Genomic DNA, 12,763 nt, shown 5'->3' with positions numbered 1-12,763 from the left:
CACTTAGTGAAGGTGCACGAAGAAGAGGAATAATTTTTCCACCTTCACTAAGCTTTGTTTTTCCCCCAGATAAGAATCCTAAACAGCAACAGACACAGACTTGCCAGTTAGAATGAGATCTATATCAAGTTTTCAATATTACCCCAAAGCAATCAATCTTGCAGCAACATCTTTTTATTGATAAAGGAGTACGAAAAACTTATTCTGGAAAAACTGAAAGAAATCCCTTGGGACCATGTATATATATTTCTCAAATAAGTAATTTAGGTGAAATCAATAGGATCAGTCACACAATGAAAAATTAATTAATTAAAAAGTAACTGGACTCTGGGGAAAAAAAAAATCTATGCAACCACCACTAGAAACAATACTTATATAAGAAGGAACAACAATAAGCCATATATGATTACTTGTACAAGAAGAAGAAAGTTAGGGGCAGTTAATACACCATCTCTCATAAAGAATCCTATCCAAATGGCACCTCACACTGGAATATGAACAATGAAATTCAAGTTATCGAATGAAGAGTCAGGATAGAGGAGCAATCACTTAAAATTAAAATGTCCCTATCCTTGTTCCTTTCTCACTTTCAGACCATTTTAGTCTCTCCATAAAATCTAAACTGAGGATTGGTAAGGTTGTATGGAGCCTCCCTACAAGTAACAGTAAGGAGACAGGCTGTCCTTTTCATCTAGTCTCACTTTCCAGACCAGTCTTCGATGGCTTCCTGGACTGAAGCAACCCTACGCAGTCTTTGGGTCCCTGCAGAAGTCTTTTTCTTCCCATCACTGTTCAGATTAAATTCCTGCCTTTGCCCCTGACTCCTCTCTCCCAGCCTGCACTTACCACTCCCTCCCCATCCTCTTATCAGCCCCACACCTCCCCAGGACCAAATGTGCCCAGGGACTTTCAGGAAAAGAACAATTTCCAGTTTCTTCCAGACAGCAGCACGCAGTACAACAACAGCAACCTTTCTCTTTAACACCCTCCCACACACTTTTTAAGCAAAATATATCACACAGTCTTTAGACAGTAAACTGTGAACAAATAAATTAAACAGTTCTACCATCTGTCATAGCTAAAGAGAGTCTAAACTTATCCCTGGTGGGTTTTGTGTAAAACTTAATTCTCCTACGCAGTCTAACAAACTGGAAAACCACAATAGCAGAGCACTGCTTGAGAACTACATACCCTCTAGTACTTTGTGTCTACTCTGGCTGACACCAGCTGAAGCTGAGGCTGTCAACAAACCCACTGGATTTCATGTGGGCAACTCATAGGCCAAGTACTGCTGAGTTTCAGCAGGGAAAAAATTAGCCCTAACACCTCTAACAGTTTAGCACAGAGGACTCACCTAGACTTGGATGGCTTCTTTCAAGAACTGCAGTTCCTGCAAATTAGTCATCTCTTTGAAAACATAAGCCTCTGTGTCACTGACATGTCATGATTTGACATAAATCTGCTGCCTGGAAATCATCCAGTATAGGCAAATGCGACATTTATCACATGGTCAGTCCTACATTTTTGCAATTTCTATTCCAATGAACTGTTATCAGGGCTTCTTCCAACTGGCAACAGAAAAGAAGTGTCAAATAGTTTAAAGGATTCATCACACTAATGTAGTAAGATATAACCAAATGAAACATTCCTAGCTAGGAGGGGAAAAAAAGAAAAAAAATACAAAAAAACCCACAGAATGAACTCAGCATCTTTTCTAGTTCCATCAAAGATGTAATCAGGGTTGGACATTTCATTCTCATTTAGATATCTAACTAAGCTCTAATAACTGCTGTGAGGCTTCACAGTTTGCCAGGAGCAGAGGTACCCATCAGCCATCTGCTCCTTGCAAAAGCAAAACTGCTATTTGTGTCTGCTAGAGAGAACTCAAGGCCAAAACGCAGCACCAGGCAACAACTGGCCACACAAAAAGCTTGGACAACACACTGCCCTGCCTCCAAGACCTCTAACTCTTTTTGGGATGCACTGCCTCCCAGCATGGCTGAAAATACCGATTCATTTGCATTTGTTAATTGCAGAGGGATAGTGCTAAAGCTCAGCAGTTTCATCCAATACTGTCCTCCACACGCTGGTCAGGCTAAATGATAAAATAAAGAAAATACTGATTTACTAGTACCTCAGGGTTTTAGAAACAGTTAAAAGCAAAATAAACATAGATGCAAGCCTACTCAGAATTTAGCTACTTTCTAGTTGCCGAGTTGAGCTAATAAAACTTGGCTCAGCTTTTCAACAATAGCTATAGGCAAAAACAAGCAAACAACCCCACAAATGGAATCCTTGTCTGAAATTAGGCTGGATACCTACCTTTCCTGTTGCTCACCTTCTCTACCTAAAATCCACAAGTGTCCTAGACATTGGAACTAGGGATTTAACATACACATCAACTACCTCTTGGATGCTGCTTTTAGCTTTGAGTTTATAGCTCGAGGAGAGGACTGACAATTGTTCTAGCAAGTCTCCTCCAAGTTATCTTCTACTTTATTTCTGAGGCACAAATCAACTGCAAAGGCTAGCTTGCACAGAATAATCCTATCATGCTCTCTCCCATTAGTTTTGCATTGTGATTTCCTCTCTTTCACTAAATTCAGTCTTCTGCTCTTCAAATGACGCAGGTTACACCTATGCTGATAAGTGGTGGGGTATAATAGGGGTGGATCTGTAGAACAAAGAAGGTCATGCTGAGAACCCATCATCAGCAGTACCCGTGTTTTGAGAGGATTTACTTCAGATTAGCCATGGTCTGGCCCCATTACCTGGATGCCGAGTAGCACCTGGAGTGCATCTTCAAGCTTAGTTTCACGCTAAAGGAAGCCACTCTCTGCACTGTGAGACCACAATTAACAGGGACAATGAGAAGAACTTTACAAGTGCACCCCTGGTCCAAACGACCATGCCAATGGGGTACTTCCACAACTACAGCTTTGCAAGGTCACAGCTCCCACTCCCACTGTATTTAAGGGTTCAACTTTAGGATATGAAACACTTACAATGGCAGGCACTTCTGAGCTCAGTAATTAAAAGACCATTTTTTAAGACCAATTTAATGTGAACAGAAATATCTAAACATTCAAACATTTGCACTCAATCTAGACTATTTAATATGCACTTCTAAGCCTCTGTTGGAGCTACTACCACATACTGAGTGTTATAAAAAGACAATAGCTACAAACACATTCTATAGCGGTTATGAACTGTGATATGTCACCAGCTAACTAGAGACCACATGTGTTGACCCTGTCACCACAGTGGATAGACAAGCTAGTTTTTCTAGCTGGTTTCTGGATGTTTTTACTGGGATTGCTTGCTGCCCATTACACTGGACAAAAGCATTTCTAATCCTTACACTGATTACAGTTTCAGTGGAGAGTACTTAAATGGACAGTTGGAATGGTTGTATATCTGTTTCCTAAATAATCTATGTTACGGTATGTTGGAATGGAGTGCCTGCAGAATTTCCTACAGCATTAGCTGTAAACACATTCAGTTGTGGGAATGATTATCACAGCATAAATCATACTCCCACCAAAAGGATGAAAAGCACTCTGTGGCAGGAATCTACACATACTGAAGTGATTATACATGACAGTACATGACAATGAAAAGGGTAATACAAGACTCAAGACAAAAATCACACCAGATCACTAACAGAATAATATTTAATTTGTCATTTTTACATACTGAGCCTTTCAAAAAGGATGACTTTGTTAAGCACAAATACATTCCTGGTAAAGATCTGTTATGCTTTGGAAATGGATGCGTTATTGCTCGCATGTCATGGCTATTATTTTTCATTAAATTACGAATTTTCCATAAAAAAATAATTTGCTTTCTAAGCACTATACCAATGAACCAATGTTTTCATATATTCAGGTTATATACATGCCATTTTCTTAAACATTACGTATTGTCAGTATGTCTGAAAGAACATTAAGCCACAGTTACAGAATACACTCTGCCTCAGTGAAAGAAGAAAAAACGTTATTCAAATTTCTTGCACAAGTGTGAATTTACACTATTATTAATGATACAGTGCCAAGTGTTCTATGTGTCAACTGTTGCTATTTATATTAAGCAGTAATTTGATCTGACCACAGAGAAGTGCTCTTTTTGATTTCTTTGAATCTTTTTCTTCTGCTTTCTTTTGAAATCTCTTGATTTCAAAAGTGTGCAAGACTGGAACAGAAGAACAATAGCATAAATACAGAGTTTATTCAGCAGTGGTGATCATTTTTCTTATTGCAAAGCATACAAGCTAGATTCTGGTAGCCAGTATTGCGGCACTGGTATTCATGGATGTACACTGAATGACACTTACAAACTATCTGGACTTAACTAGAAGAAAAATGTTTTTACTCTTTTTTATTTCTGAAAAGGTATATTTCAAAATTCAGGAGCATCTGTTAAGTATTCTGAAGTTACATAAAAGCTCTTCTTTTAATTATGTTTGCCCTGATGTATCTAAGATAAAATATTTACTTGTGTCACTGTATCTATAAATACTTCCTTTGCTATGAAGACAAACTTCTGATCTCAGAAATTTGTAGTTAACTAACAAACTTCCCGGACAGTCCTCCTTTGCCCCATCAATTCCTGAAGAAACAGAGTACAGTCTCAGAGCAACATTTGTTTACACAGCTCTTACGTGTAAAGATCTGCTCTCCTTCTAAACATACAGTTCCCTCACAGATCGCATGCAGAAAGCCTGGAAATCTCAGTGATACAAGGTCCTGCATACCCTGCATTCTCTGACTGTACTGCAGCAACTGTCTGTACACTACCTACCTGTACCTAGCAACCATCAAAAGACAGTGTGGTTACTAATAGAGTTCATATTCTGACCGAGGACTGAATGTCCCATACAGTGGGTTAAACTTACAGACCTAAAGAAATACTTAATTGCATCTCATCTGTAGACCATGAACCACTTCTATGCAACTGGTACAGTTTTTCTTTGAAGATTTACCAGATCTACCATACCCCTTTACAAGATTGTTGTATTGTACCATACAAGTTCCTGCATGTCCTTACATATGAACTATTACTAGGCCTATATTAGTAAACTCAACAGAATCAGGACAGAAACTGAGTCACTGTCCCACAGTCATCCACAATGTTTAACTAACAATCTCCAGCATAGCTTTGACTGCCACCAGCTCTCCCAGGCAATGCCCAGGCACGGTTCTGGTCAGCTCAGGCCATGGACTGTTCTAAATAAGCAGTATGGGTAAGGTCAACCTATTCGTAAGGGAGTGGGGGAAGGCACAATGCAAAATCAAGCTTATCAGAAAAAATTATCATAAAAATGCAGTCTTAATTATTTTTAGTTATTAATTTAACTCAGCCATGCTAATATTTCCTTCTTTAAAATATTTTTGCTGGTACAAAATAAAAGCGTCTTTGAAAATACCTTTTTTCCCTCTGAGGCCTTTATGAGAGTGAGCAGTATCTAAATTGCCGATATGTTAACTGAAGTTCCCTGTGACAATAACATCCACTAGTGAAAGGATAAAGCTTTTCTTCCAGTTTCTTTTAATCTCCAAGCCTTGCTGAGCCATTCACTAATCAGTCAATGAGCCAACGCTGAGGGATATTAAGTAAACGTCTGAATCTTGCTTGTTTAGACAGTGTTTCAACTAAGTAAATCAGTTCCCAAAAAGAAAAGCAAACATGATCCACTTGCCATGTGGCAGCAGCTCACAAAATTCAAGGACAAACGCATCTCCAATCACAAACGTTTCCACCTGAGCTCACACTGGCTTAAAAAGCTCCAAATTCTGATGGACCTGTTTTTGTGGGGAGGGTGGAGAGAAGAAAGACACTTCGCTTGCTCTGAGAGGATAAGGGGGAGCAGAGGAGTCAACCTTCTATTCTCCTAACCTCAGCCTGAAACAGAAGTGGTGCCAGGGAATTATTCTCAAAGGAAAAAGAAAACAAAGATCACAATCTTGGATAAAAATAATCAAACAGTATTTGACAAAAGCAGCTCTTATGCTCTTTCTAATAAGGCAAATGTACATGCAAATTACTAGACTCTTGAAAATTTGACTTCAAAGTAGTGTGACACATCGATGGGCATTTAATACACAGCACACTTGCATGCAGTTTCACTGGTTGGCCCAGAGCAGCCAAAGACATCTTTGCAAAATGGTTTCTACAGCAAACATCAAACACAAAATAAGATGAAAGCTTAGAACTGAATGCCACACAGCAACAGGGTGACCAGGCACAGATGTGATCAAATCTAATGTAACCAGGCAGAATAGCCCAAGTAAATGATGAGTAGCACAGTCCTTGGCTCTACCTTTCCATGATCAGCTTTCATGACTGCTTAGCTTTGAAAAACAAAATGCAAGATGGGTGTGAAATACCACCCAATCAGAATAATAATGTCCTACTGTCAAATTAAATAAGTAGGAATGAAGCAAAAAATATCTACATTCATTGGTTTTTATCAGTCATGCAGCACTGCAGCAACATGTGCAGACTGCTTCACAAAATACAGCTTTAAGAATAAATTCCAGAGTCACAAAAACATGAAATAAATGTTCAAAGTTCTGAAAACACAAATTGCGCACTGTCACAAATGGTGAAGTGCAGAATTGCTTCTTGCCTTATAATAATTTTCATACTTACTCAGAAGACTCGAAACAGCAGATGATCCATATTTGTGAGAGGAACAAGCTTGTCCTCATTTGTACACATCAATCTCAAAGCCATGTCAGGCATAGCAAGCAGTAAATAATCAGAAAATAACTTAATCAGCTATCAAGTTGTACAGTAGTTTATACAACCAAAATGTCAGTGAATACAGTAACAAATTATAACAGGCGTACTGGTAGTGAACTGGAGAAAAACTGAAGTTGTTTGTATTGGGCTTTTGTAAACTTTCTGCTGGGAGTTTTAAAAAAAAGTTTTACACTAATGTAACTTCAAATAGATACTTGTTATTGCTTTGGAAGACAGCTAAAACCATTGGGTTCCAATTTAAATCTACATAAACCCTGTTCAATATTTCTTAAATCTTAAAAGGAAAGTTATTAAATCATTAAGTGAACAATAAAAGGTTATATTGTATAGAGACTGGATAGAAGAGAAATAGTTAAAATTCCTGGAAACTCAAAAGGAAAGGAGACAAAGTTGTCAGCAATTTAAAGGATTTAGTGGGATGAAATACACCTTCTACTCAGTAACTGTAGAGGAAGCCTAAACACTTAACACTTAGTTTAGCCTAAATGCCTAACATAAATGAAAACACCTAACTTTCAGGAATTAAAGTTAAGTGAACTGAATCAAGAAATGAAAGCTGAAGAGGTAAGAGTAAGTTGCCTCCTTTCAGCATATTCACTTTAGAAGAACAGAAAAACTTATGAAGGTGACTATTTCTGGAATGAAAGTGACAGTGACAGTAGTAATAAATGTGGAAGTGTCTGCACCTGTAAGTTTGTTGTACTTAACAAGTTTCTGTACATTTTTAGAAAAAGAGTTTTCCTTCATTTTTCTGAATACACCTAATTTTTGAAGAGCCTCAAGCAAGAAGTTCTTTAAAAAATTTACAAATCATTGATTACGAGAGAGGCTGAATCCAGACAAAATGCCTTCAGTTCGCCTATCTTGATCTGCATAAGCTCATTCCTTACTTCATCTACATCAGCCTCTAACTACCTTTTGTCATATATTCCAAATGGAAGATGAGCAAATGACCACTCAAATTACTACCTTCAAGAAATAACCTGTCTTTTCTTGGAATACAGTGCATCGATTCCAGTGCACTGCAATTACCTCCAAAACAGCTCAAAGTTCCCTCAGCAAGAACAAGAAATGCCAGTGATCTCCATCCCTTTTTGCTTGATTCAAATTTAAGAGCAACTTTCATAATAAATCTAAGCTTTTGAAAATCAGAAAGCAAGTTTCAAGTTGTAGATGAGCCAACCTAGAGAAAACCAAAGAGCAACATTTCCAAATTGCCTCACCCAATGTTCTCAAACATTGTTTCAATAACCATTAGCAGCCCTAGTTCCAAATCTACTACAATATAAAGAAGAATATTTGGATCCCCTCACCATGCACACATCTGAATTGCTCAAATTCTTGCTCAACCACAGACTTATCAGGCAATCAGTAAACACAATAATAAAGTCCTGGGTATTCTAAAGTCACTTCAATTAGAAGTTGCTCTGCCATAATGTTCATGGGATTTCAGCAAGGCCAGGCTTGTTTTTTATAATGCAATGCAAATCTTTCAACTCAGTTCACTCTCACTCAGCCTTCCCCATCACCTTTCATCCTTGACTAACTGGCAGCTGAAAGCTCTTTGCAGCTGACGTCCCAGAAGCCTGCCTTCACCTTCCACTGCTGCTCTTGTCTGGCTGTCCGGAAGTCTGAAATGTTCTCTATCAAGGTGCATAAGCATTCGCTGCACTTCCTCACAATCACGACTAGATAGGGAAAGTGGAAAGTTGGCACAGAGTGAACCAGCATTCTTGTAGTTCCTTTCATTGCAACACACTCCAAAAAAAAGACGAACATCCAGGAAGTCTAGATGAATTAACAGTGAATTAGCCTTGATGCACAAAGCTTTTCAAGTATAGAGTTCTGCGTTAAGAACTCTCCCCTACTTTTCCTACAAATTATCAACTACATTGTAAGTATTCTGGTCAAAAGTTACAGGAAAAAATTCTATTCAGTTTTACCAGAAATTAATTCATACGTATGCCATCCTACCCAGTCTCTTTTATTACAGAGGCTTAAACTATAGGTAACAATCAAAAAGCAGTGAACAACTTGTTTGGTAATAGCATTAGGTATTTATAATGACATATGATTTTTTACTACCCAGTTCAGAAACATGGCTGAAGAAAACAAGAAACTTTGTATCTGATTATTGTAGCTGAAAAACACTATGACAATTTTGTGCGCAAAGTAAGAGAGTATCTATTCTGTCTCTCTAGCAAACCAATTCATAAAGAACTGTGCTCAACACCATTGCCAAGGTTTCCCATAGCTATTTATATATCTTCCTGCATTAAATTTTTAAGGTAAATAACACCCCCTAATATTGTTCTGCTGCTTTAGACAAGCAGAATTGCTATCTCAAATTTCTCCCTGTCCTCCACAATTCCATAATGACATTGAGTTCTTTTTTTAATCATTTTAAATAGATCGGTATCTTCATTAGAGTGCAGTGTTTTGTTCAAATCTTCTTCCCACAGCATATTCATCTACTTCCATATTCAGCTGTTACTATCACACCTCTGTGCCCCCCTCTCCCCCTATAACTCATTGTACTTCTGATCTGATGCATCATAAAAGCCATTAGGGAAGTAAACTAACACTTATGGGATTTTGGATCAATTCTCTACACTGCTCAAGCAACTGAATTATAATGTGATACCTCAAGATTTGTAATTGCTTGTGTAATTTCAAGCCTGTGAGAAACTTTACAGGCATCCATGGAACAACTCACATTCTTACATTCTTTCTCATCTGGCACCTAAGCCTATCTGAATATAGGTTGCTGGAGTTTGTAAGTATCCAATCCTGACACTATTTTAGCATACTAAATACACTAAATAAATTTAGCCACTTGGACTGTAAACTCTTTCAGGCCAAAGCATTCTCATAAGTAGTTTGTACTAAAAAAAGGACCTCTCGCTGTTTGTGTAACACTAATATTAAATGAATAAATGATAATCTATTTAAACCCTTTTGTAATACTACTGCTGTATTAACTTTCAGCTGCTCTTAACTTTCACGTTCTAACCTTTCATTACATAAGCAATGTTACCCTTTGCTGTTTGCACCTATCACTATAAAAGAAAATATTTGGAGCCAATTAACCAGAATCAAAATACTACAAGTGACAAAGTCCAAATCACATTAAGCACCAATTACATGCTAGATACATAACATATACTTACCCAAATGACCAATTTAATATGAGCATGTTTCTTTGCTCCCTCTAGAAAATGTGACTTGTTCTTCTCATATCTAGCATGACATATTTTGCTTTGTTTTCCTCCTGTTTTGAGCCTGTCTATCCTAAATCAATCATCAGCCATGTCCTCTACAGTCTCCTACACTCTGAAAAACATATCCATCAACATCAATTGCATGAAATATGATTAAGAGGCTCATTACATGATTCTCCTGAGCAAGTTCTATATAAACTGCCAGCAAAAATGTCACAATGTCAACCATTGATTACTGCGCCTGCAGTAATATTCAATGAAATCTATCTAAATATTGTTTTTAAGCTTTTGCCATATAACTAAAATGAATCCTGGAAGATGAAAAGGTCAAGTATCATTCATATTTTAAGTGAACATATATTTAAAGAAATGAACATAAGTAACAAAAACTGAGCAGCAAAATGCAGTTTTATGTACTGAAGTCTCACACGCTGTTAGTGTAGCAATTTCCATCAGACCTTCAATGTTTCTTTCAGTGTCTCTCAGTGTCAGACAGCTATCCATGACTGCACAGCACCTAAGAGTGCAATACACCAGATCAATCATATATGAAAAGCATTTGTTACACTGCACTGTTAATATAAAAAGCTAACACTTTCTTATTATCTTAAGAAACAAGTAATAAAAATTACTTTTCCAAATGGTCTGAAAAACGGAAGCAAAGAGCTACCCTACTTTACTATTCACAGGAGCTAAGGATGTGGTGTTTCTCCCTATTTGTATAGTGCACATTTGTTGTGAGTGACCTGGCAAAAATGAAAGAATTTTCTTGATTGTAACAAGGCACAGCTTCTGTGCTCACAGCCAAAACAACAACAAATACTTATATTTTTGTTTAGCAAGTTACAATCTTGGCTGAACCCGCTTCATATATGGTTCATGTTTTGATGGTCATACTTTTAATAGTGAACGCAGTATGTCTTCTTAAAGCTTCCGCTTAGGTGCACAAATATAATCTGAGACAAGGAAAAAGGACAGATTGTAGCATCCTATTCCTAATGGGTTGTTACATAACCAGAAAGACCTATAATCAAAAGCAGCTCAAGTTTTGCTGTGGAAACAAAATAATTTCGTAACTGTCACCTGCAATCTTATATCAGAATAAAAGAAAATTAGCAGTGAACTACTACAGCTAACCCGATTAGTTCCAGTATTTCAAAAGAAAGTAGTCATTTCTAGTGGTCCTGAATGCCAAAATTATTGTGGCAGAAGTGAGAAAACTGAATTGCAAGGACCCTGCCGTGCAAAGCACGGCAGAAGTATGCAGTAATGTAGTCTGTCCTAATAACACTCACTCTTGAACAGACTTGCCTTTTGGAATAAAAAGGAAGCAGCACTAACTAAAAACACAGATTTTTTTTCCAGCATTTCCAGTCAAGCACAGAATAGTATGAGTCACATTTGCAAATTCTGGCTTAAATTGGTTTAATGCTTCCCAGTGAGTACATAAGCCTATTGTTCCTTTGATGATTTTAGCAAGTGATATCAAAAGCAAGCCCAAAATAAAACTGGAATAAAAGTCAGCAGCTCTTGAACTGGCACTTTAATAGCCACAGTACATTTCATTTAGGGAGACAAACCTTCTCGTGATTTTTTTACTGGGGCAGAAAAAAAAATTGATCATGAATTTCTTGATGTCTTTCAGGGGGGTACTTTCAAAAGCATATTACATACAATGCTATCAAGACAAGTTTCCCACCTCAGTGCATGAGCCATAACTGAACAGTTAGTTATACAGCAAGGTTTCATCTAACAGAACTCAAGCAATATAATATTGTAGGAAGCAGGAGGATGATTTGTGTCCTCAGACAGGCTGGATCACATTGACCCTCTCAATGTTCAAAGTCCCTTTAAATAGCAGGGAAAGGACTTGCATCAGAACAGTGGAGCAGGATCAGCTAAAACAGACCGAAGACTCCTGAGCGGGGCAGGAGACCCATTCAAAGCAAAGAGCAGATCCAGTGAAGCCTCTGGCTACAGTCAGACTGTACAGTTAAAGTGGTCCAACAGTCAGTTGTAAGCAGAATGGCTGGCCGTGCCCTCTGTCCCTTCTCTTCTTTGTATGCAGTGCTGATAGTTTCACCCACAGTTACCAGAAAACTAGCAGAACAGACGTCAACATTTTTGTATATTCAGTTTTGTGAAGTGACTCACTGTGAGGCCAAAGAAGTGTCCGTCCTAAAGCAAGAACTGTATCAGGGAAGGACAAGGGAAGCTGCAACCAACCCTTATGTCAATGTAACTGTATCATCCAACTGCACTCTCAAAATTACTGGAGATGAGGAGATGTTTCTGGACTGCCTGGAGGACTAAGCAGGTCTTTTCCAATACTGGGAGAAAATATAAGCTGATGAAGAAGAAAGCAAAGCTAAAAGTACAGACACCTGTTTCTTCCCACAGTATCATTGTGGAAGAAGGAAAACACGTTTTGTTTTGTTCTTTAATTTGTCTTACCTGATGGATTTGAGCTTTCTATTTACAGAGCTACCAAGTTACAGATTACAGTATGCACTCTTCAGCTTCCAGTAACAAGGAACCTAATTTTGGATACTTAATTCTCAACAACTGCTTTGAATTCCTATAGAGCTTTGATTACAATCTGATTTTGGTCATGATGGCTGGAAAGAAAAAAGAAAAAAAACTCAAAAAATTTTAACACTAGAAAGGGATTACTCTGCCCAAAAACACTTGTTCCAACCGTTTTCCACTTCAAGTACTATAGGGCAAGTAATATTCCTTCTAACGCATTACATTCTACATACGGAAAATTACCACTC

The 12,763-nt window shown here is 37.8% G+C and overlaps 1 protein-coding gene across 4 annotated transcripts in view; it reads right to left on the bottom strand.

Annotated features, from left to right (window-relative positions):
* KLHL32 (kelch like family member 32) overlaps positions 1-12,763 on the bottom strand; it is a 127,061-nt gene that overhangs the window by 72,808 nt on the left and 41,490 nt on the right. The window lies entirely within an intron of this gene.

Source organism: Dromaius novaehollandiae, chromosome 3 (genome assembly GCF_036370855.1).
Source record: "Dromaius novaehollandiae isolate bDroNov1 chromosome 3, bDroNov1.hap1, whole genome shotgun sequence".
In the NCBI taxonomy this organism is placed as follows: Eukaryota; Metazoa; Chordata; class Aves; order Casuariiformes; family Dromaiidae; genus Dromaius; species Dromaius novaehollandiae.
This window is presented reverse-complemented; position numbering and strand designations above follow the sequence as displayed.